Source organism: Pelobates fuscus, chromosome 5, assembly GCF_036172605.1.
Source record: "Pelobates fuscus isolate aPelFus1 chromosome 5, aPelFus1.pri, whole genome shotgun sequence".
In the NCBI taxonomy this organism is placed as follows: Eukaryota; Metazoa; Chordata; class Amphibia; order Anura; family Pelobatidae; genus Pelobates; species Pelobates fuscus.
This window is the reverse complement of record NC_086321.1, coordinates 215,204,326-215,225,776: the sequence shown is the minus strand read 5'-3', so window position 1 is coordinate 215,225,776 and position 21,451 is coordinate 215,204,326. Positions and strand designations below refer to the sequence as shown.

The following is a 21,451-nucleotide window of genomic DNA, read 5'->3' as shown; positions in this document are numbered from 1 at the left end:
GTGCTACATTCTATTCTGACCCTCTGCAACTCAGCTTATGGACTGTAAATGGCAAAATCTACAGCAACTTTTATAGGTTAAACATTATGGGTGCATTCTAGTGTGTAGGGAGTGTACTTTGTAGGGGTACACTCACCACTCATATACATTGTTTCCACATTTTGGTGGTATTTTTAAGGTTCCTAACAAAATATTTTTTCCTTACAAACACTGTATTGTCATGGCAGCACATTTTACACATTGCACTTCAGTTTTCTGAACGTTTGTATTCTCCCTTTTCTTTATACAAATACATTTCTATATCTGAGCAGGGCATGAACAATTATGCCATGCCCATGCAGTGTCTTTTGAAGTCACCAAGGCTTTTCACATCCTGCACAAACAGCATACAAATAATTTCCCCCGAAAATGTACTAAACGGTGCACTAATTGGTATCCTTGAATAGGCAAGCTCACATAAGGTTACCACATTAGGGAGATATCTACTAGACAGTGCCCTAATTTTGTATGTTAAGTAGGAGAACCCCACATCAGAGTAACAAGTTAGGGAAGTACTAAACAGCATCCTAATTGATCCCATCTAGGAGAACCCCACATCAAGGTAGAAATTTTGTGTATAATTTTTATCTACTAAACAGCTGAAATAGCAAAAATAAGGATTGCCATTTTTCATTTGCTCTTTCAGTTACTTAGTAAATAAGTCTTAAATTTGATACCCAATATTATGGCAATCCCATGTAAGTATACCAAATTAGGGAGCTATCTATCTACTAAACAAATGAAAGATCAGCATTGAGAAAAAAAATGTGTGGCAGAACCTTCCACATATTTGTGTGTTTTCCCCTTTATTTTGTTTGTTTTACCCTTTTCCATTCATGAGTACTTCATACGAACAATATCCATTCGTCTCCCGAATGAGGACCACCCCTGCACCTCATTAGAATGTTCACACCAGCAACTTAAGTGCGAAATCGCAAGGGAAGTAATTAATGAATGCTGCCCATGGGTGGCCGCCATTTCATATAACTGAACACACGTGGCAGACAAAAGAACAGTGGCCATCGTGTCTCCCAAATGTGGGCAGTGGTACTTGGAACTCTTTTCGGCTTGGCACTTGCATGAACAAGGGTAAAACGCCTTTTATATTTTCCGACCACCTATGTGAACGACGTTCGGGAGATATGAACTACCGAACAGGAGGAGCATTCGTATACTGAAATGAAGACCTTTGCTTGGTGTTCACACATGAACCCTATGTACGGAGACAGGCCAGTGCATCTATTTTCCTGTAACTGTTTTCGCCTAGCACCTCATGTCTAGCCGGTCAAAATGTTACTTGATGGCATTCCCGTTTCACCGAACCGATCTGAGTGATATTTGAATATGTTATACACTCAAATCGCGGTACTGTATATTTTGTATGAATTTTCTGTACCTGAGAGATAATGAGATTAAAGGTTTTTCTCACACAATTATCTCTCAGGCTCAGAGGATCCTGGGATTGAAACCCCTATTTTATTGTATTGTAAACCCCATGTAGGGGCTGGGCATAAAAGCTGTGTGTGGCCTGAAAAAAACTCAGTTGACTCCCAGAACTATGTTTCGTCTGGTTACTGGGGGAATGGAAGCCTGCTTGTGTTAATGGTTCCAGAGTGGCTGAAGGAAGGAAATAACAGATGTAACCAGTCGGGTTAACTGTGGTCCACTACAGCCCTTTTCTTAATTTTGCTGTTTCAGTCTTAATAGATCTAAGTCCCTACGTTGTTATCCTTACGTAACTGACTTCATCTGAAAAGGTTTGGCTTAATTTGTTCAGAAAACTAATTTTTAATAATTTTATATGCTTTGAAATGGATGCTTCCAAGTTCTGAATGTCAGACAAAATTAGAGATTTATCTGGTAACGAATGCTACATCCTAATCCAAAAACGAAATTGTGGAAGGGTAGGGAAAGAGCTTGTGTTTCCCAATCAACCATCAACAGTAGTGCCATGGTTTTTGAAAGTCTGAATACCTCTTACTCAGCCATAAGGATTGCTGACACTGCCTCCATTGATACCTCCATTACCCCCACCACCACCATCTCGACTAATAGTGAAATTAGCAGAATGTCCATTACATCCAATTCACCATCCAATAGGCAATTTTATGTTTCTCATCTTTTTCATGCTGCAATAATGTCTGCTGCTACTTGCACTGGCACTGTAGCTCCTTCTACCAGAGCTAGTTCCAGTATTACAGATTCTCTGTTTTATGGTGCTCAGAACAAGGATTGGTAAACCAGGGATTTGTTCCCATTGCCTGTGTTACACCTTATTTCTTGTAGTCCCCACAAGAAGCAACTAAAGGAGAGCTCAGCATAGACTTTGTGCCATTCTTTACTGAAGAGACAGAGCACAGTACCCATGCAATGTCCCTAATGTCTAGTTTTAGCGGTGGGAGTGGCGATGTGTCTGATGATATCACTCTTTCCCACACCACTCCAGACATATGTTCAAGTCTGTCCCAGGAGGAAAATGACTGATACAGAAGAATTACAAAAGGGCAGTCCAGAGGGGAGGCAGCAGTCCACTATGTTCTGCACCTACTGTTTAGTTACCACTTTGTCCATCTCTATCTGCAGCAGAATCATGTCATTTCATAAAACCTAATATATTGCGCTGAAGCACAGTTTCCCAGTCTTGAAAAAAAGAGCAAACTGCAAAGTGTAAATTGAAGAAAGATATAAACGAGGAGGAACTGGAGAGAAATAGGGCACTCCTAATCTCTGTCCAGGTCGACCAGGACTGGACACCCCTACCTTGCTGCAATGCTAAAACTTAACCTTTAATGAAGTAAAATAAAACAATGCAAATACTAATAGAAAAAATATATAAGTGTAAGTGATCACAGTGAAAACAAAAGAAAATAAAAAATAATAAATAAAAAAGATGATAAGGAGTGGTGTCTATATTACTGTGATAATGGACAATAACACCAAATGGAAAAAATCTATTTATTGTCCTTGATAACCACCTGAGATTCAAATCCAGAGTCAACACTGGTCACTGATCGATCCTATAACATACAGGGAAGGGTTACTGGAGAGTAGCTCCTGTGTTGATACACCGGTGACCGGTAACACTATGTATCAGATAGGCAAAACATGCCGATACTCCCATATAACACAAGGAGCTGAAGTACCTCCCCCCCCCTTATTAAATGTTATCAAGTAAAGGATACAAACTTGAATCAAATTCGGATACAAACTTAAATATAAGTTCAGCCCAGGAAAGGAAATAAAATTCTAATTTCCTCCCAGAGACAACCTTCAGAATTATTTACTGATCGTTCCTATATCATGAGAGGAAGGAAAAATATATGTATAGGAGTACGGAGAGAGGCTCATGTGCTACAGTGTTGCAAATGCAGTTGGTAACACTGAGTATCAATCAGGCAAAACATGCCCAGACTCCCATATAGCAAAAAAATGCCGGAGTTACCACCACCCCCCTGAAGGCAGAACGTCAAATGAAGGATGAAAACTTAAATAAATAAGGATGCAAATTTATAGTAGAGCTCAGGATGAGGAATACTAAATAATTCAAATACCCTCCCAGCAACAACCTCCGAAGATTCAAATAAACCCAGGATCAGTAGAATTAACTAGGCTAACTAAAGATAACGGAATCTGGAACCACTCCTGACTACCTAACGTACGTTTCAGCGCTTTGAAGTGCGCCTTCGTCAGAGGTAAAGCATCTGACTGCCCCCTTAGCGGCTCTTTTATGTGTGATGGACCGGCGGACTCGATCGCGCCGAAAAACGGCGTTCAAATCTGTCCCGCCCCCTCTGGATACGTCACAACATGATTGACAGGGCATGCAGATTACTCTAAAGTGTCTCATCACCTAAACATAGAGTTAGAGAACCGTCAAAGCCCTGAAATACACTTATTAGCTAATAAATAATGATGATAGTGTAAATGGACATTCAAGGGTAATGGTATTAACATAGAAAAGGGCCTGGTCATATATGACTGAATGAAAATAATTTTTATATATATATAAATTAAATGAACAAAAATTATGTACAGAACAAAATAAATAAATACTTATTACTGTATAAAGTCCATAATAAATTCACTTCTCTCAGAAATAGTTTAATGAAGTTTATGGTTTGTTTGTTTTTTCCATTTATCTTCTTAAAGGGACAGGCTTTTGTGATCAGTGTAATTCAAATTATAACAAAAATATTTACAAAGATATTTACAAAAAATAATAACTAAACTATATACAAACTAAGGCGAGATGCATTACTGATGATGAAAAATAATGCTCTCAGTGTAACTCATCTTTCGATGAAGGGAGTAAATGTAAACCCCTCATTCAAACCATTGGGGGCCAGTGTGTTGAATCTATAGATCCAAAAGGATTCTCTTCTGAGGAGGGTACGATCTAAGTCGCCACCTCTCCTGCCCAAAAGCACTTTTTCAATCCCAGCAAATTTCACCCCTCTTGTATCACCTTGATGATTATTTCTGATGTGTCTAGCAACAGGGGTGTCTTTGAGGTTTCTGACTGAATGTATATGTTCCATAACGCGCCTCTTAAAGGGGCGTATGGTTTTCCCAATATACCTAAGTCCACAAATACAGGTCAGTAGGTATATGATGCCTTTCGTATTACAGTTAAAAAAGTGCTTTACTTGACACACTGAGTTGTCAATCATATTTGGAAGTATTTTTGAATCCTTCATCATAAATGGGCAAGCTACGCACTTGCCACATTTGTAGGTGCCTTTCACTGACAGCCAGTTGGTCGTGGCACATCTAGAGGAAAAATGACTAGACACCAAAACATCTTTTAAATTTTTACCTCGTCGTGCCGTGAGAGAGACAAATGGTGTCACTGCTCCCTTCAATTGGGGATCCTGAGAAATCAATGGCCAGAATCTACCCAAAATCCGTTTGGATTGGTCCCATCCGGAATCAAACGTTGCTATGCAACGAATGGGTTCCTGGTTGGAGGATATTACCTTATCTTTTAAAAGATCTTCTCTGTTGCTCAATAAAGCCCTCTGGAAGGCCCTCTTGAGGCAACGATTAGGGTATCCTCTCTCTTTGAATCTCGATCTGAGAAGTTTTGCTCGGCTGATAAATTCTTCCTCTGTTGAACAATTTCTCCTTAGACGGAGATATTGTCCAACCGGGATCCCTTTTTTGAGGGGTGTCGGATGGTAGCTGTCCCACCTCAACATCGTATTTGTTGAGGTGGGCTTCCTATACAGGGTGGTGACAATCTCCAAGTCTTTAGAGATGCTGAAGGTACAATCCAAAAAGTTAAGTGTGAGACCACCGATCTCAAACGTAAATCTTAAGTTCAGATCATTGGTATTCAATTTTTCCACAAAAGATCTGAAAGAGTCCTCCGTGCCTGTCCATACAACGAGGACATCATCGATAAATCTCTTCCACAGGAAAATAAACCTAGTAAATTCCTCATTAACATCTGAGAACACCACATTTTTCTCCCACCACCCCAGGTGCAGGTTGGCATACGATGGGGCACAAGACGTACCCATAGCAGTGCCCTGCACCTGGTGGTAGAACTGACCATCGAAGAGAAAGAAATTGTGGGTCAAAACAAATCTCAGAAGGTTAATCACGAACCGTGTGTGGCATTCATGTTGCGGGCCACGTGTAGCAAGGAAGCTCTCGGTATGTTTTAAACCTTTAGTGTGGGGGATTGAAGAATATAGAGCCTCTACGTCGAGACTGCATAAAAGTGCATTACTTGGTAAATTGAGAGAAGCCAGACATTTTAAAGTGTCCTTTGTATCTCTCAAATATGAAGGTAGTTTTTCGACGTAGGGTCTAAGTATTGTATCTATATATAGACTGGCTCTATTCGTTAGATTATTAACCCCTGACACGATAGGTCTAGCTGTTAATTGAATGGATTTTTTGTGCACCTTGGGTAGACAGTAGAATGTAGAGACCACTGGATTTTTATTGTAGATATAGGCGTGTTCATCTCTACCCAAGATACACTCGTCAAATGCTGAATCCAGAATACCCTTGAGATCAGAAAGAAATTTAGTTGAAGGGTCAGATTTGAGGGTGCAGTATGTTGTTTCATCCTTGAGTATGTTGGTTGCTAACTGGATGTAATGTGCTCTATTCAGGACCACAATATTTCCACCCTTATCTGCCGGTTTTATGATGATGTCCTCGTTGTCACGCAGGTCACGGAGGGCTCGCCATTCCTCCTTTGAGAGGTTACTATTAGGTCGGGGTTCAAGGGAGTCGACTTTAAGTTTTTGTATCATATTGCATACGGATTCTATGAACAAGTCGACATTTTTATAATCCCTAATGTTGGGGGTGAATTTGCTCTTCGGGCCTAAGTCAGTATAGGGTTTGGGAGAGGTAACATCATTGTCCTCTAGGAGGGACACTAAGTCATTGAGGCATTGGTATTCCCTGACACTGAAACCAAGTTCTTTTGCTCTTTTTTCATTCATAGTGTAAAAGAACTTATGTAGGGCCAGTCTTCTGCCAAACAAATGGATGTCTTTAATCCAGTCAAATTTGTTAAAAGGTGGTACTGGAACAAATGACAGACCCTTCATCAAGACTTGGGATTGTAATTCAGTCAGTGTAGTGTCAGAAAGATTGAGTACCTTAATGTTGGTACTTAGTATCTTTTCCTTGCCCTCCCCCTGTACCTTGTTTGTCTGTATTGTAGTGGTAATTCCCCCTCTCGGGGGTTGTGCCCTAAAAAAGTCACCCCCTTTTTAAGAATGCCTTTTGATTGTTCGGTGACTTGAGATGTGGACGAGGTACTGCTATCATCATTGTCTGTGTCCGACGTTTCGTATTCAGACGTGGTGTTCTGATCTGAATCTACTCGAACACTTCTTTTGAATTTTCTATAGACTCGCTCATTTTTATAATCATGGTGGTCTCTAAGGAATTTTCTATGTTTCCTCTTTTTGATGGAGTCCCTATATTTATTCAAATTTTGTTGAAGGTTCCCTTCTTGAGTGTTAAAGTTAGGGTCCTCCTTAAATTTTTGAGTAGCTTCCACTGCCTCAATCACTTTTTCATTGACAATGGTGAGTCTTTTGGTCTCAAACCTGCAGATGATATCCATGAAGGTTCGAGAGCAAATATTCGCTGCCTCTTCCCATTCCTTGAGAAGGGTGGCATCATCCATGTCAATGTTTGGCATAATTTGCACCCTGAGACCCCTTGGTATCATCGTTTTATTAAGGTAATTCTGTAGAGATGATAGTTCCCACCCAATCCTAATTTGTTGCTTACATATGTTAGACAAATGTTTAAATTTGGATTCAATACTCATATCGGTTGATAAGAATGTACACTCTTTTTCTGAAAATACTTTTTCAGCATCTATACACCATTGATTTGGGTCCTTTAATTGATTCAGAAAACTGGCCATGTTAGTGAGTTACACTGGAGTAAGGAAATTGACACACTTTAAAGGTATTGAAACCTAATGGAAAAACTTTAAAGAAAAAAAGAACAGAAAGTCTGTTGCCAAACGGCAACCAGACTATAAGTGTGTCCAGGGGAGTCCAAAACAAGGGGGTAACCCTTACATACGTAATTAAAGAAAGATATAAACGAGGAGGAACTGGAGAGAAATAGGGCACTCCTAATCTCTGTCCAGGTCGACCAGGACTGGACATCCCTACCTTGCTGCAATGCTAAAACTTAACCTTTAATGAAGTAAAATAAAACAATGCAAATACTAATAGAAAAAATATATAAGTGTAAGTGATCACAGTGAAAACAAAAGAAAATAAAAAATAATAAATAAAAAAGATGATAAGGAGTGGTGTCTATATTACTGTGATAATGGACAATAACACCAAATGGAAAAAAATCTATTTATTGTCCTTGATAACCACCTGAGATTCAAATCCAGAGTCAACACTGGTCACTGATCGATCCTATAACATACAGGGAAGGGTTACTGGAGAGTAGCTCCTGTGTTGATACACCGGTGACCGGTAACACTATGTATCAGATAGGCAAAACATGCCGATACTCCCATATAACACAAGGAGCTGAAGTACCCCCCCCCCCTTATTAAATGTTATCAAGTAAAGGATACAAACTTGAATCAAATTCGGATACAAACTTAAATATAAGTTCAGCCCAGGAAAGGAAATAAAATTCTAATTTCCTCCCAGAGACAACCTTCAGAATTATTTACTGATCGTTCCTATATCATGAGAGGAAGGAAAAATACATGTATAGGAGTACGGAGAGAGGCTCATGTGCTACAGTGTTGCAAATGCAGTTGGTAACACTGAGTATCAATCAGGCAAAACATGCCCAGACTCCCATATAGCAAAAAAATGCCGGAGTTACCACCACCCCCCTGAAGGCAGAACGTCAAATGAAGGATGAAAACTTAAATAAATAAGGATGCAAATTTATAGTAGAGCTCAGGATGAGGAATACTAAATAATTCAAATACCCTCCCAGCAACAACCTCCGAAGATTCAAATAAACCCAGGATCAGTAGAATTAACTAGGCTAACTAAAGATAACGGAATCTGGAACCACTCCTGACTACCTAACGTACGTTTCAGCGCTTTGAAGTGCGCCTTCGTCAGAGGTAAAGCATCTGACTGCCCCCTTAGCGGCTCTTTTATGTGTGATGGACCGGCGGACTCGATCGCGCCGAAAAACGGCGTTCAAATCTGTCCCGCCCCCTCTGGATACGTCACAACATGATTGACAGGGCATGCAGATTACTCTAAAGTGTCTCATCACCTAAACATAGAGTTAGAGAACCGTCAAAGCCCTGAAATACACTTATTAGCTAATAAATAATGATGATAGTGTAAATGGACATTCAAGGGTAATGGTATTAACACAGAAAAGGGCCTGGTCATATATGACTGAATGAAAAGAATTTTTATATATATATAAATTAAATGAACAAAAATTATGTACAGAACAAAATAAATAAATACTTATTACTGTATAAAGTCCATAATAAATTCACTTCTCTCAGAAATAGTTTAATGAAGTTTATGGTTTGTTTGTTTTTTCCATTTATCTTCTTAAAGGGACAGGCTTTTGTGATCAGTGTAATTCAAATTATAACAAAAATATTTACAAAGATATTTACAAAAAATAATAACTAAACTATATACAAACTAAGGCGAGATGCATTACTGATGATGAAAAATAATGCTCTCAGTGTAACTCATCTTTCGATGAAGGGAGTAAATGTAAACCCCTCATTCAAACCATTGGGGGCCAGTGTGTTGAATCTATAGATCCAAAAGGATTCTCTTCTGAGGAGGGTACGATCTAAGTCGCCACCTCTCCTGCCCAAAAGCACTTTTTCAATCCCAGCAAATTTCACCCCTCTTGTATCACCTTGATGATTATTTCTGATGTGTCTAGCAACAGGGGTGTCTTTGAGGTTTCTGACTGAATGTATATGTTCCATAACGCGCCTCTTAAAGGGGCGTATGGTTTTCCCAATATACCTAAGTCCACAAATACAGGTCAGTAGGTATATGATGCCTTTCGTATTACAGTTAAAAAAGTGCTTTACTTGACACACTGAGTTGTCAATCATATTTGGAAGTATTTTTGAATCCTTCATCATAAATGGGCAAGCTACGCACTTGCCACATTTGTAGGTGCCTTTCACTGACAGCCAGTTGGTCGTGGCACATCTAGAGGAAAAATGACTAGACACCAAAACATCTTTTAAATTTTTACCTCGTCGTGCCGTGAGAGAGACAAATGGTGTCACTGCTCCCTTCAATTGGGGATCCTGAGAAATCAATGGCCAGAATCTACCCAAAATCCGTTTGGATTGGTCCCATCCGGAATCAAACGTTGCTATGCAACGAATGGGTTCCTGGTTGGAGGATATTACCTTATCTTTTAAAAGATCTTCTCTGTTGCTCAATAAAGCCCTCTGGAAGGCCCTCTTGAGGCAACGATTAGGGTATCCTCTCTCTTTGAATCTCGATCTGAGAAGTTTTGCTTGGCTGATAAATTCTTCCTCTGTTGAACAAGTTCTCCTTAGACGGAGATATTGTCCAACCGGGATCCCTTTTTTGAGGGGTGTCGGATGGTAGCTGTCCCACCTCAACATCGTATTTGTTGAGGTGGGCTTCCTATACAGGGTGGTGACAATCTCCAAGTCTTTAGAGATGCTGAAGGTACAATCCAAAAAGTTAAGTGTGAGACCACCGATCTCAAACGTAAATCTTAAGTTCAGATCATTGGTATTCAATTTTTCCACAAAAGATCTGAAAGAGTCCTCCGTGCCTGTCCATACAACGAGGACATCATCGATAAATCTCTTCCACAGGAAAATAAACCTAGTAAATTCCTCATTAACATCTGAGAACACCACATTTTTCTCCCACCACCCCAGGTGCAGGTTGGCATACGATGGGGCACAAGACGTACCCATAGCAGTGCCCTGCACCTGGTGGTAGAACTGACCATCGAAGAGAAAGAAATTGTGGGTCAAAACAAATCTCAGAAGGTTAATCACGAACCGTGTGTGGCATTCATGTTGCGGGCCACGTGTAGCAAGGAAGCTCTCGGTATGTTTTAAACCTTTAGTGTGGGGGATTGAAGAATATAGAGCCTCTACGTCGAGACTGCATAAAAGTGCATTACTTGGTAAATTGAGAGAAGCCAGACATTTTAAAGTGTCCTTTGTATCTCTCAAATATGAAGGTAGTTTTTCGACGTAGGGTCTAAGTATTGTATCTATATATAGACTGGCTCTATTCGTTAGATTATTAACCCCTGACACGATAGGTCTAGCTGTTAATTGAATGGATTTTTTGTGCACCTTGGGTAGACAGTAGAATGTAGAGACCACTGGATTTTTATTGTAGATATAGGCGTGTTCATCTCTACCCAAGATACACTCGTCAAATGCTGAATCCAGAATACCCTTGAGATCAGAAAGAAATTTAGTTGAAGGGTCAGATTTGAGGGTGCAGTATGTTGTTTCATCCTTGAGTATGTTGGTTGCTAACTGGATGTAATGTGCTCTATTCAGGACCACAATATTTCCACCCTTATCTGCCGGTTTTATGATGATGTCCTCGTTGTCACGCAGGTCACGGAGGGCTCGCCATTCCTCCTTTGAGAGGTTACTATTAGGTCGGGGTTCAAGGGAGTCGACTTTAAGTTTTTGTATCATATTGCATACGGATTCTATGAACAAGTCGACATTTTTATAATCCCTAATGTTGGGGGTGAATTTGCTCTTCGGGCCTAAGTCAGTATAGGGTTTGGGAGAGGTAACATCATTGTCCTCTAGGAGGGACACTAAGTCATTGAGGCATTGGTATTCCCTGACACTGAAACCAAGTTCTTTTGCTCTTTTTTCATTCATAGTGTAAAAGAACTTATGTAGGGCCAGTCTTCTGCCAAACAAATGGATGTCTTTAATCCAGTCAAATTTGTTAAAAGGTGGTACTGGAACAAATGACAGACCCTTCATCAAGACTTGGGATTGTAATTCAGTCAGTGTAGTGTCAGAAAGATTGAGTACCTTAATGTTGGTACTTAGTATCTTTTCCTTGCCCTCCCCCTGTACCTTGTTTGTCTGTAGTGTAGTGGTAATTACCCCTCTCGGGGGTTGTGCCCTAAAAAAGTCACCCCCTTTTTAAGAATGCCTTTTGATTGTTCGGTGACTTGAGATGTGGACGAGGTACTGCTATCATCATTGTCTGTGTCCGACGTTTCGTATTCAGACGTGGTGTTCTGATCTGAATCTACTCGAACACTTCTTTTGAATTTTCTATAGACTCGCTCATTTTTATAATCATGGTGGTCTCTAAGGAATTTTCTATGTTTCCTCTTTTTGATGGAGTCCCTATATTTATTCAAATTTTGTTGAAGGTTCCCTTCTTGAGTGTTAAAGTTAGGGTCCTCCTTAAATTTTTGAGTAGCTTCCACTGCCTCAATCACTTTTTCATTGACAATGGTGAGTCTTTTGGTCTCAAACCTGCAGATGATATCCATGAAGGTTCGAGAGCAAATATTCGCTGCCTCTTCCCATTCCTTGAGAAGGGTGGCATCATCCATGTCAATGTTTGGCATAATTTGCACCCTGAGACCCCTTGGTATCATCGTTTTATTAAGGTAATTCTGTAGAGATGATAGTTCCCACCCAATCCTAATTTGTTGCTTACATATGTTAGACAAATGTTTAAATTTGGATTCAATACTCATATCGGTTGATAAGAATGTACACTCTTTTTCTGAAAATACTTTTTCAGCATCTATACACCATTGATTTGGGTCCTTTAATTGATTCAGAAAACTGGCCATGTTAGTGAGTTACACTGGAGTAAGGAAATTGACACACTTTAAAGGTATTGAAACCTAATGGAAAAACTTTAAAGAAAAAAAGAACAGAAAGTCAGTTGCCAAACGGCAACCAGACTATAAGTGTGTCCAGGGGAGTCCAAAACAAGGGGGTAACCCTTACATACGTAATTAAAGAAAGATATAAACGAGGAGGAACTGGAGAGAAATAGGGCACTCCTAATCTCTGTCCAGGTCGACCAGGACTGGACACCCCTACCTTGCTGCAATGCTAAAACTTAACCTTTAATGAAGTAAAATAAAACAATGCAAATACTAATAGAAAAAATATATAAGTGTAAGTGATCACAGTGAAAACAAAAGAAAATAAAAAATAATAAATAAAAAAGATGATAAGGAGTGGTGTCTATATTACTGTGATAATGGACAATAACACCAAATGGAAAAAATCTATTTATTGTCCTTGATAACCACCTGAGATTCAAATCCAGAGTCAACACTGGTCACTGATCGATCCTATAACATACAGGGAAGGGTTACTGGAGAGTAGCTCCTGTGTTGATACACCGGTGACCGGTAACACTATGTATCAGATAGGCAAAACATGCCGATACTCCCATATAACACAAGGAGCTGAAGTACCTCCCCCCCCTTATTAAATGTTATCAAGTAAAGGATACAAACTTGAATCAAATTCGGATACAAACTTAAATATAAGTTCAGCCCAGGAAAGGAAATAAAATTCTAATTTCCTCCCAGAGACAACCTTCAGAATTATTTACTGATCGTTCCTATATCATGAGAGGAAGGAAAAATACATGTATAGGAGTACGGAGAGAGGCTCATGTGCTACAGTGTTGCAAATGCAGTTGGTAACACTGAGTATCAATCAGGCAAAACATGCCCAGACTCCCATATAGCAAAAAAATGCCGGAGTTACCACCACCCCCCTGAAGGCAGAACGTCAAATGAAGGATGAAAACTTAAATAAATAAGGATGCAAATTTATAGTAGAGCTCAGGATGAGGAATACTAAATAATTCAAATACCCTCCCAGCAACAACCTCCGAAGATTCAAATAAACCCAGGATCAGTAGAATTAACTAGGCTAACTAAAGATAACGGAATCTGGAACCACTCCTGACTACCTAACGTACGTTTCAGCGCTTTGAAGTGCGCCTTCGTCAGAGGTAAAGCATCTGACTGCCCCCTTAGCGGCTCTTTTATGTGTGATGGACCGGCGGACTCGATCGCGCCGAAAAACGGCGTTCAAATCTGTCCCGCCCCCTCTGGATACGTCACAACATGATTGACAGGGCATGCAGATTACTCTAAAGTGTCTCATCACCTAAACATAGAGTTAGAGAACCGTCAAAGCCCTGAAATACACTTATTAGCTAATAAATAATGATGATAGTGTAAATGGACATTCAAGGGTAATGGTATTAACACAGAAAAGGGCCTGGTCATATATGACTGAATGAAAAGAATTTTTTTATATATATAAATTAAATGAACAAAAATTATGTACAGAACAAAATAAATAAATACTTATTACTGTATAAAGTCCATAATAAATTCACTTCTCTCAGAAATAGTTTAATGAAGTTTATGGTTTGTTTGTTTTTTCCATTTATCTTCTTAAAGGGACAGGCTTTTGTGATCAGTGTAATTCAAATTATAACAAAAATATTTACAAAGATATTTACAAAAAATAATAACTAAACTATATACAAACTAAGGCGAGATGCATTACTGATGATGAAAAATAATGCTCTCAGTGTAACTCATCTTTCGATGAAGGGAGTAAATGTAAACCCCTCATTCAAACCATTGGGGGCCAGTGTGTTGAATCTATAGATCCAAAAGGATTCTCTTCTGAGGAGGGTACGATCTAAGTCGCCACCTCTCCTGCCCAAAAGCACTTTTTCAATCCCAGCAAATGTCACCCCTCTTGTATCACCTTGATGATTATTTCTGATGTGTCTAGCAACAGGGGTGTCTTTGAGGTTTCTGACTGAATGTATATGTTCCATAACGCGCCTCTTAAAGGGGCGTATGGTTTTCCCAATATACCTAAGTCCACAAATACAGGTCAGTAGGTATATGATGCCTTTCGTATTACAGTTAAAAAAGTGCTTTACTTGACACACTGAGTTGTCAATCAAATTTGGAAGTATTTTTGAATCCTTCATCATAAATGGGCAAGCTACGCACTTGCCACATTTGTAGGTGCCTTTCACTGACAGCCAGTTGGTCGTGGCACATCTAGAGGAAAAATGACTAGACACCAAAACATCTTTTAAATTTTTACCTCGTCGTGCCGTGAGAGAGACAAATTTTTAACTGTAATACGAAAGGCATCATATACCTACTGACCTGTATTTGTGGACTTAGGTATATTGGGAAAACCATACGCCCCTTTAAGAGGCGCGTTATGGAACATATACATTCAGTCAGAAACCTCAAAGACACCCCTGTTGCTAGACACATCAGAAATAATCATCAAGGTGATACAAGAGGGGTGAAATTTGCTGGGATTGAAAAAGTGCTTTTGGGCAGGAGAGGTGGCGACTTAGATCGTACCCTCCTCAGAAGAGAATCCTTTTGGATCTATAGATTCAACACACTGGCCCCCAATGGTTTGAATGAGGGGTTTACATTTACTCCCTTCATCGAAAGATGAGTTACACTGAGAGCATTATTTTTCATCATCAGTAATGCATCTCGCCTTAGTTTGTATATAGTTTAGTTATTATTTTTTGTAAATATCTTTGTAAATATTTTTGTTATAATTTGAATTACACTGATCACAAAAGCCTGTCCCTTTAAGAAGATAAATGGAAAAAACAAACAAACCATAAACTTCATTAAACTATTTCTGAGAGAAGTGAATTTATTATGGACTTTATACAGTAATAAGTATTTATTTATTTTGTTCTGTACATAATTTTTGTTCATTTAATTTATATATATAAAAAAATTCTTTTCATTCAGTCATATATGACCAGGCCCTTTTCTGTGTTAATACCATTACCCTTGAATGTCCATTTACACTATCATCATTATTTATTAGCTAATAAGTGTATTTCAGGGCTTTGACGGTTCTCTAACTCTATGTTTAGGTGATGAGACACTTTAGAGTAATCTGCATGCCCTGTCAATCATGTTGTGACGTATCCAGAGGGGGCGGGACAGATTTGAACGCCGTTTTTCGGCGCGATCGAGTCCGCCGGTCCATCACACATAAAAGAGCCGCTAAGGGGGCAGTCAGATGCTTTACCTCTGACGAAGGCGCACTTCAAAGCGCTGAAACGTACGTTAGGTAGTCAGGAGTGGTTCCAGATTCCGTTATCTTTAGTTAGCCTAGTTAATTCGACTGATCCTGGGTTTATTTGAATCTTCGGAGGTTGTTGCTGGGAGGGTATTTGAATTATTTAGTATTCCTCATCCTGAGCTCTACTATAAATTTGCATCCTTATTTATTTAAGTTTTCATCCTTCATTTGACGTTCTGCCTTCAGGGGGGTGGTGGTAACTCCGGCATTTTTTTGCTATATGGGAGTCTGGGCATGTTTTGCCTGATTGATACTCAGTGTTACCAACTGCATTTGCAACACTGTAGCACATGAGCCTCTCTCCGTACTCCTATACATATATTTTTCCTTCCTCTCATGATATAGGAACGATCAGTAAATAATTCTGAAGGTTGTCTCTGGGAGGAAATTAGAATTTTATTTCCTTTCCTGGGCTGAACTTATATTTAAGTTTGTATCCGAATTTGATTCAAGTTTGTATCCTTTACTTGATAACATTTAATAAGGGGGGGGAGGTACTTCAGCTCCTTGTGTTATATGGGAGTATCGGCATGTTTTGCCTATCTGATACATAGTGTTACCGGTCACCGGTGTATCAACACAGGAGCTACTCTCCAGTAACCCTTCCCTGTATGTTATAGGATCGATCAGTGACCAGTGTTGACTCTGGATTTGAATCTCAGGTGGTTATCAAGGACAATAAATAGATTTTTTCCATTTGGTGTTATTGTCCATTATCACAGTAATATAGACACCACTCCTTATCATCTTTTTTATTTATTATTTTTTATTTTCTTTTGTTTTCACTGTGATCACTTACACTTATATATTTTTTCTATTAGTATTTGCATTGTTTTATTTTACTTCATTAAAGGTTAAGTTTTAGCATTGCAGCAAGGTAGGGGTGTCCAGTCCTGGTCGACCTGGACAGAGATTAGGAGTGCCCTATTTCTCTCCAGTTCCTCCTCGTTTATATCTTTCTTTAATTACGTATGTAAGGGTTACCCCCTTGTTTTGGACTCCCCTGGACACACTTATAGTCTGGTTGCCGTTTGGCAACTGACTTTCTGTTCTTTTTTTCTTTAAAGTGTAAATTGAACTGCAAAGAGAAAGTACTAGGATTGTCAAGAGGTACACACAAAAAACAATATTAAAAAAGTGGTTTGGAGTGAACTGATTTTTTTCACACTGTCCACGTCTATGACTATGCACATATATGAAGAGATCAGTGCCAAATCCTGTTCTTTCAATTTAGATTTGTTCTTCCCTTTGATCTGTTTTTCCCTTTATCAATTTTGTTTTTATTGCATTTTTATTTTGTAATTGTATGATTATTTGCATGTCATTTTAATTAAATAAATATGCTCAATTGTTTATTCTACTCAGTTTGCTAGTTATCCAAAGTGGTCATCACTTTACCATTATTTAAAATCAGTAAGAATAAATCAGAACTCAAAAAGTTTCTTAAGAGAGCTTAATGTCCTACAAGAATGTGCATGTCATGAGAATACATGATATGCTGCAAACCTGCTTTGCTGGCAATAACAACAAAATTCTAATAATTAAATTAATAATATGAATAACAATACTACTTATAATACTAATTATTATTATAGATAGACAGATAGAATTTTTGGTAAGACTGTGATTGTGTTTCTGATAACACTGTGTTTTGAAGACTGCCCGTATTAATTAACACATTATTTTGTAAACAACAGTCCTTCAAGGTCATTTAGAGCTCTCAAAAATGTGCTTTGGAATAGAAACATAGAAACATAGCATGTGACAGCAGATAAGAACCATTCTGTCCAATTTTCTAAATACTTTCATCAGTCCCTGGACTTATCTTATAGTTAGGATAGCCTTATGCCTATTCCACACATGCTTAAACTTCCTCACTGTGTTAGCCTCTACCACTTCCACTGGAAGACTATCCCATGCATCCACTACCCTCTCAGTAAAGTAATATTTTCTGATATTATTTGCAAACCTTTGCCCCTCTTATTTATGATTATGTCCTCTTGTTGTGGTAGTTTTTCTTCTTTTAAATATAGTCTCCTCCTTTACTGTGTTGATTCCCTTTATGTATTTAAATGTTTCTATCATATGCCCCTTGTCTCGTCTTTCCTCCAAGCTATACATATTAAGATCCTTTAACCTTTCCTGGTAAGTTTTATCCTGCAATCCATGAACCAGTTTAGTAGCCCTTCTCTGAACTCTCTCTAAATTATCAATATCCTTCTGGAGATACGGTCTCCAGTATTGCGTACAATACTCCAAGTGAGGTCTCACCAGTGTTCTGTACAATGGCATGAGCACTTCCCTTTTTCTACTGCTAATACCTCTCCCTATACAACCAAGCATTCTGCTAGCATTTCCTGCTGCTCTATTACATTGTCTGCCTACCTTTAATTCATCTGAAATAATTACTCCTAAATCCCTTTCCTCAGATGTTGAGGTTAGACTCTATCAAATATTCTGTATTCTGCCCTTGGGTTTTTACATCCAAGATGCAATATCTTGAACTTATCCAAATTAAATGTCAGCTGCCACAACTCTGACCAGTTTTACAGTTTACCTAAATCATTTGCCATTTGGCTTATCCCTCCTGGAACATCAACCCTGTTACATATCTTAATATCATCAGCAAAAAGACATACCTTACCATCAAGATCTTCTGCAATATCACTAATAAAAATATTAAAGAGAATGGGTCCAAGTACAGATCCCTGAGGTACCCCACTGGTGACAAGACAATGCTTCGAATATACTCCATTGACTACAACCCTCTGTTGCCTGTCACTCAGCCACTGCCTTACCCATTCAACAATATTGGAATCAAAACTTAAAGATTGCAGTTTATTGATAAGCCTTCTAGGTGCAACAGTGTCTGCAATGTAAGCAATGTCTACTCCACCCCCTGATCTATTATTTTAGTTACCCAATCAAAAAAATCAATAAATTTAGTTTGGCATGATCTCCCTGAAGTAAACCCATGATGTATCTGATCTTGAAATCCATGTGATTTTAGATGTTCAACAATCCTATCCTTTAACATGGTTTCAATTGCTTTCACCTCTACCGAAGTAAGGCTTACTTGCCTATTGTTGCCTGACTTCTCCCTACGACCTTTCTTGTGAATGGGCACAACATTCACTAACTTCCAATCTTCTGTTACGTCTCCTGTTAAAGGGACACTATAGTCACCTGAACAACTTCAGCTTAATGAGGTTGTTCAGGTGAGTGCTACAGCTCCCTGCAGCCTTTTTCTTGTAAGCACTGTATTTTCTGAGAAAATGCAGTGTTTACATTGGAAGCTTGGAACACCTCTTGTTGCAGTCAATCAGACGGCCACCAGAGGGACTTCCGAGTTCAGAGGCCCTAAAAAGGCCTCACGTCTGACGTTTAAAAAAAGGGGGGACCTACTGTACCCCCCGGCCCCCACCCCTGTGCGGCGGGTGGGGGCCCTAAAGTTAAAAATAAAGGGGGACCTACTGTCCCCCCCGGCCCCCACCCATGAGCGGCGGGTGGGGGCCCTAAATCAGAGTGTTCTTAGCCTAATTGCAGGGCGTGGCAAGGCTTTATAAGCCTTCCCCTGCCCTGCAAAGCTCAGTCTGCGCGGAGCCCTCCATGCGTGAACATGGATTTTTTTTTTGGCGCTCGTTTTTTTTTTTTAATTGCGTCGGTTATTATGGCTTTTTATTTGGCCTTTTTTGGGGCTGAAGAAAGAAGATTTTAGAAGACAGAAAACATCGAATGGTAAGTTGTTTTTATCTATTTTTTTTTTTTTTTACAGGTTTTTAGTTAAAGGTCCCCCCCTCATTATTTTTAGGGTGAGGGGGTAGGTAGGGAGATAATTTTTTTGGGGGGGAGGGTTAACTAGGGTCCCCCCCTTTTGTATTTAGGGCCCCCACCCACCGCTCAGGGGTGGGGGCCGGGGGGGACAGTAGGTCCCCCCTTATGTTTAGTTTTAGGGCCCCCACACACCACTCAGGGGTGGGGGCCAGGGGGGACAGTAGGTCCCCCCCTTATGTTTAGTTTTAGGGCCCCCACTCACCGCTCAGGGGTGGGGGCTGGGGGGGGACAGTAGGTCCCCCCCTTATGTTTCGTTTTAGGGCCCCCACCCACCGCTCAGGGGTGGGGGCCGGGGGGGACAGTAGGTCCCCCCCTTAGTTTTAGTTTTAGGGCCCTCACCCACCGCTCAGGGGTGGGGGCCGGGGGGGAGAGTAGCTCCCCCCTTATTTTTAGTTTTAGGGCCCCCACCCACCGCTCAGGGGTGGGGGCCGCGGGGGGACAGTAGGTCCCCCCTTATGTTTAGTTTTAGGGCCCCCACCCACCGCTCAGGGGTGGGGGCCGGGGGGGAAAGTAGGTCCCCCCCTTACTTTTAGTTTTAGGGCCCCCACCCACCACTCAGGGGTGGGGGCCAGGGGGTGACAGTAGGTCCCCCCCCTTATTGTTAGTTTTAGAAAGCGAGCTGAGCTGTCAGTCAGACAGCTCAGCTCGCAAACGCGCATTCCGCGCACATGCGCGGTAAAGCGCTGAGTGTCTTCATAGGGCGGCTGTCAATGCCGCTCTATGAAGAACGCGATTGGTGCAGCGCGAAGCCGCGCATGTGCACCACATCGCGATGACGCTTCTCTGTGAGAAGCGTCCTATTGGGCCCCGCGATTTCGTCATTTTGACCAAAAAGGGGGCGCGGCATGGCTGGGAGCTCGGCGCTGGAACGGAGGTAAGTTTTTAATATAAAAACACTCCGAAAATTATTTTTAATCAATGAAAGTTCATATAAAAGCAAGAAGGAAGGCTGGGGGACCTGTCTTTCTTGCTTTTATATGTTGACTATAGAGTCCCTTTAACAATGATTGGTTTAATAAATCTGTTAATGGTTTTGCGAGTACACCACTAAGCTCTTTTAATAACTTTGAGTGTATTCCATCAGGTCCTATTGACTTATTTGTCTTTACTTTTGACAGTTGGAATAGAACCTCTTCTTCTGTAAACTCAAATGTAACAAATGACTAATTTGTCCTTTTTCCTAACTGAGGCCCCTTTCCTTCCTTTTCATCAGTAGTGTGCCTATTAAACCCTTCCTGAGAATGGCATGCTATTACAATCGGAAACTCACTCTGGCCTGGATACTTACCCTCCGCGGTGATCTTGACCCCATTTTGAATATCTTGGGTTGTCTAATTTTGCAAATGGTATGTCATGATGGGGGTCATATTCATTCCTGGGCTGCCATATGGTATCAAAGGCAACATAGGCCCAGCAAACCAATCTGGCAAATTTCAATATGTATAAACTGAAAAGGAAAAAACCCTATATTTGACCATGTAACTTTCCTAAACCCCATAAAACCTGTACATGGGGATATCAATGTACCCATGAGACATCGCTGAACACAAATATGAGTGCATTAGAGCAGTAAAACATATAATGATGATTATATCATTGGTCAAAGGGCAGTTTTTGTGTGAGGATGCAAAAAACAACTATGAACACTATCTGAGGCCACAGTTTGTGGCTACTAAAAAGACTGGACATAACTCTTGCAAATAGTATGCAATGATGGGGTAATTTTCATTCCTGGGCTGCTATACAGTCTCAAAGACAACATAGGCCCAACACATTTGTTTTACTCGTGAGACATCGCAGAACACAAATATATGTATTTTATTGCAGTACAAGCTAACAGTATAATGACATTCACAGTTAAAATGCCGAAATCGGAAAATAACATTTCTTAATTTCTCTAGATAGATAGATAGATAGATAGATAGATAGATAGATAGA

The 21,451-nt window shown here is 40.0% G+C and overlaps 1 protein-coding gene across 1 annotated transcript in view; it reads right to left on the bottom strand.

The window, feature by feature from the left end:
• Positions 1-21,451, bottom strand: part of PRUNE2 (prune homolog 2 with BCH domain) — a 377,810-nt gene that overhangs the window by 286,884 nt on the left and 69,475 nt on the right. The window lies entirely within an intron of this gene.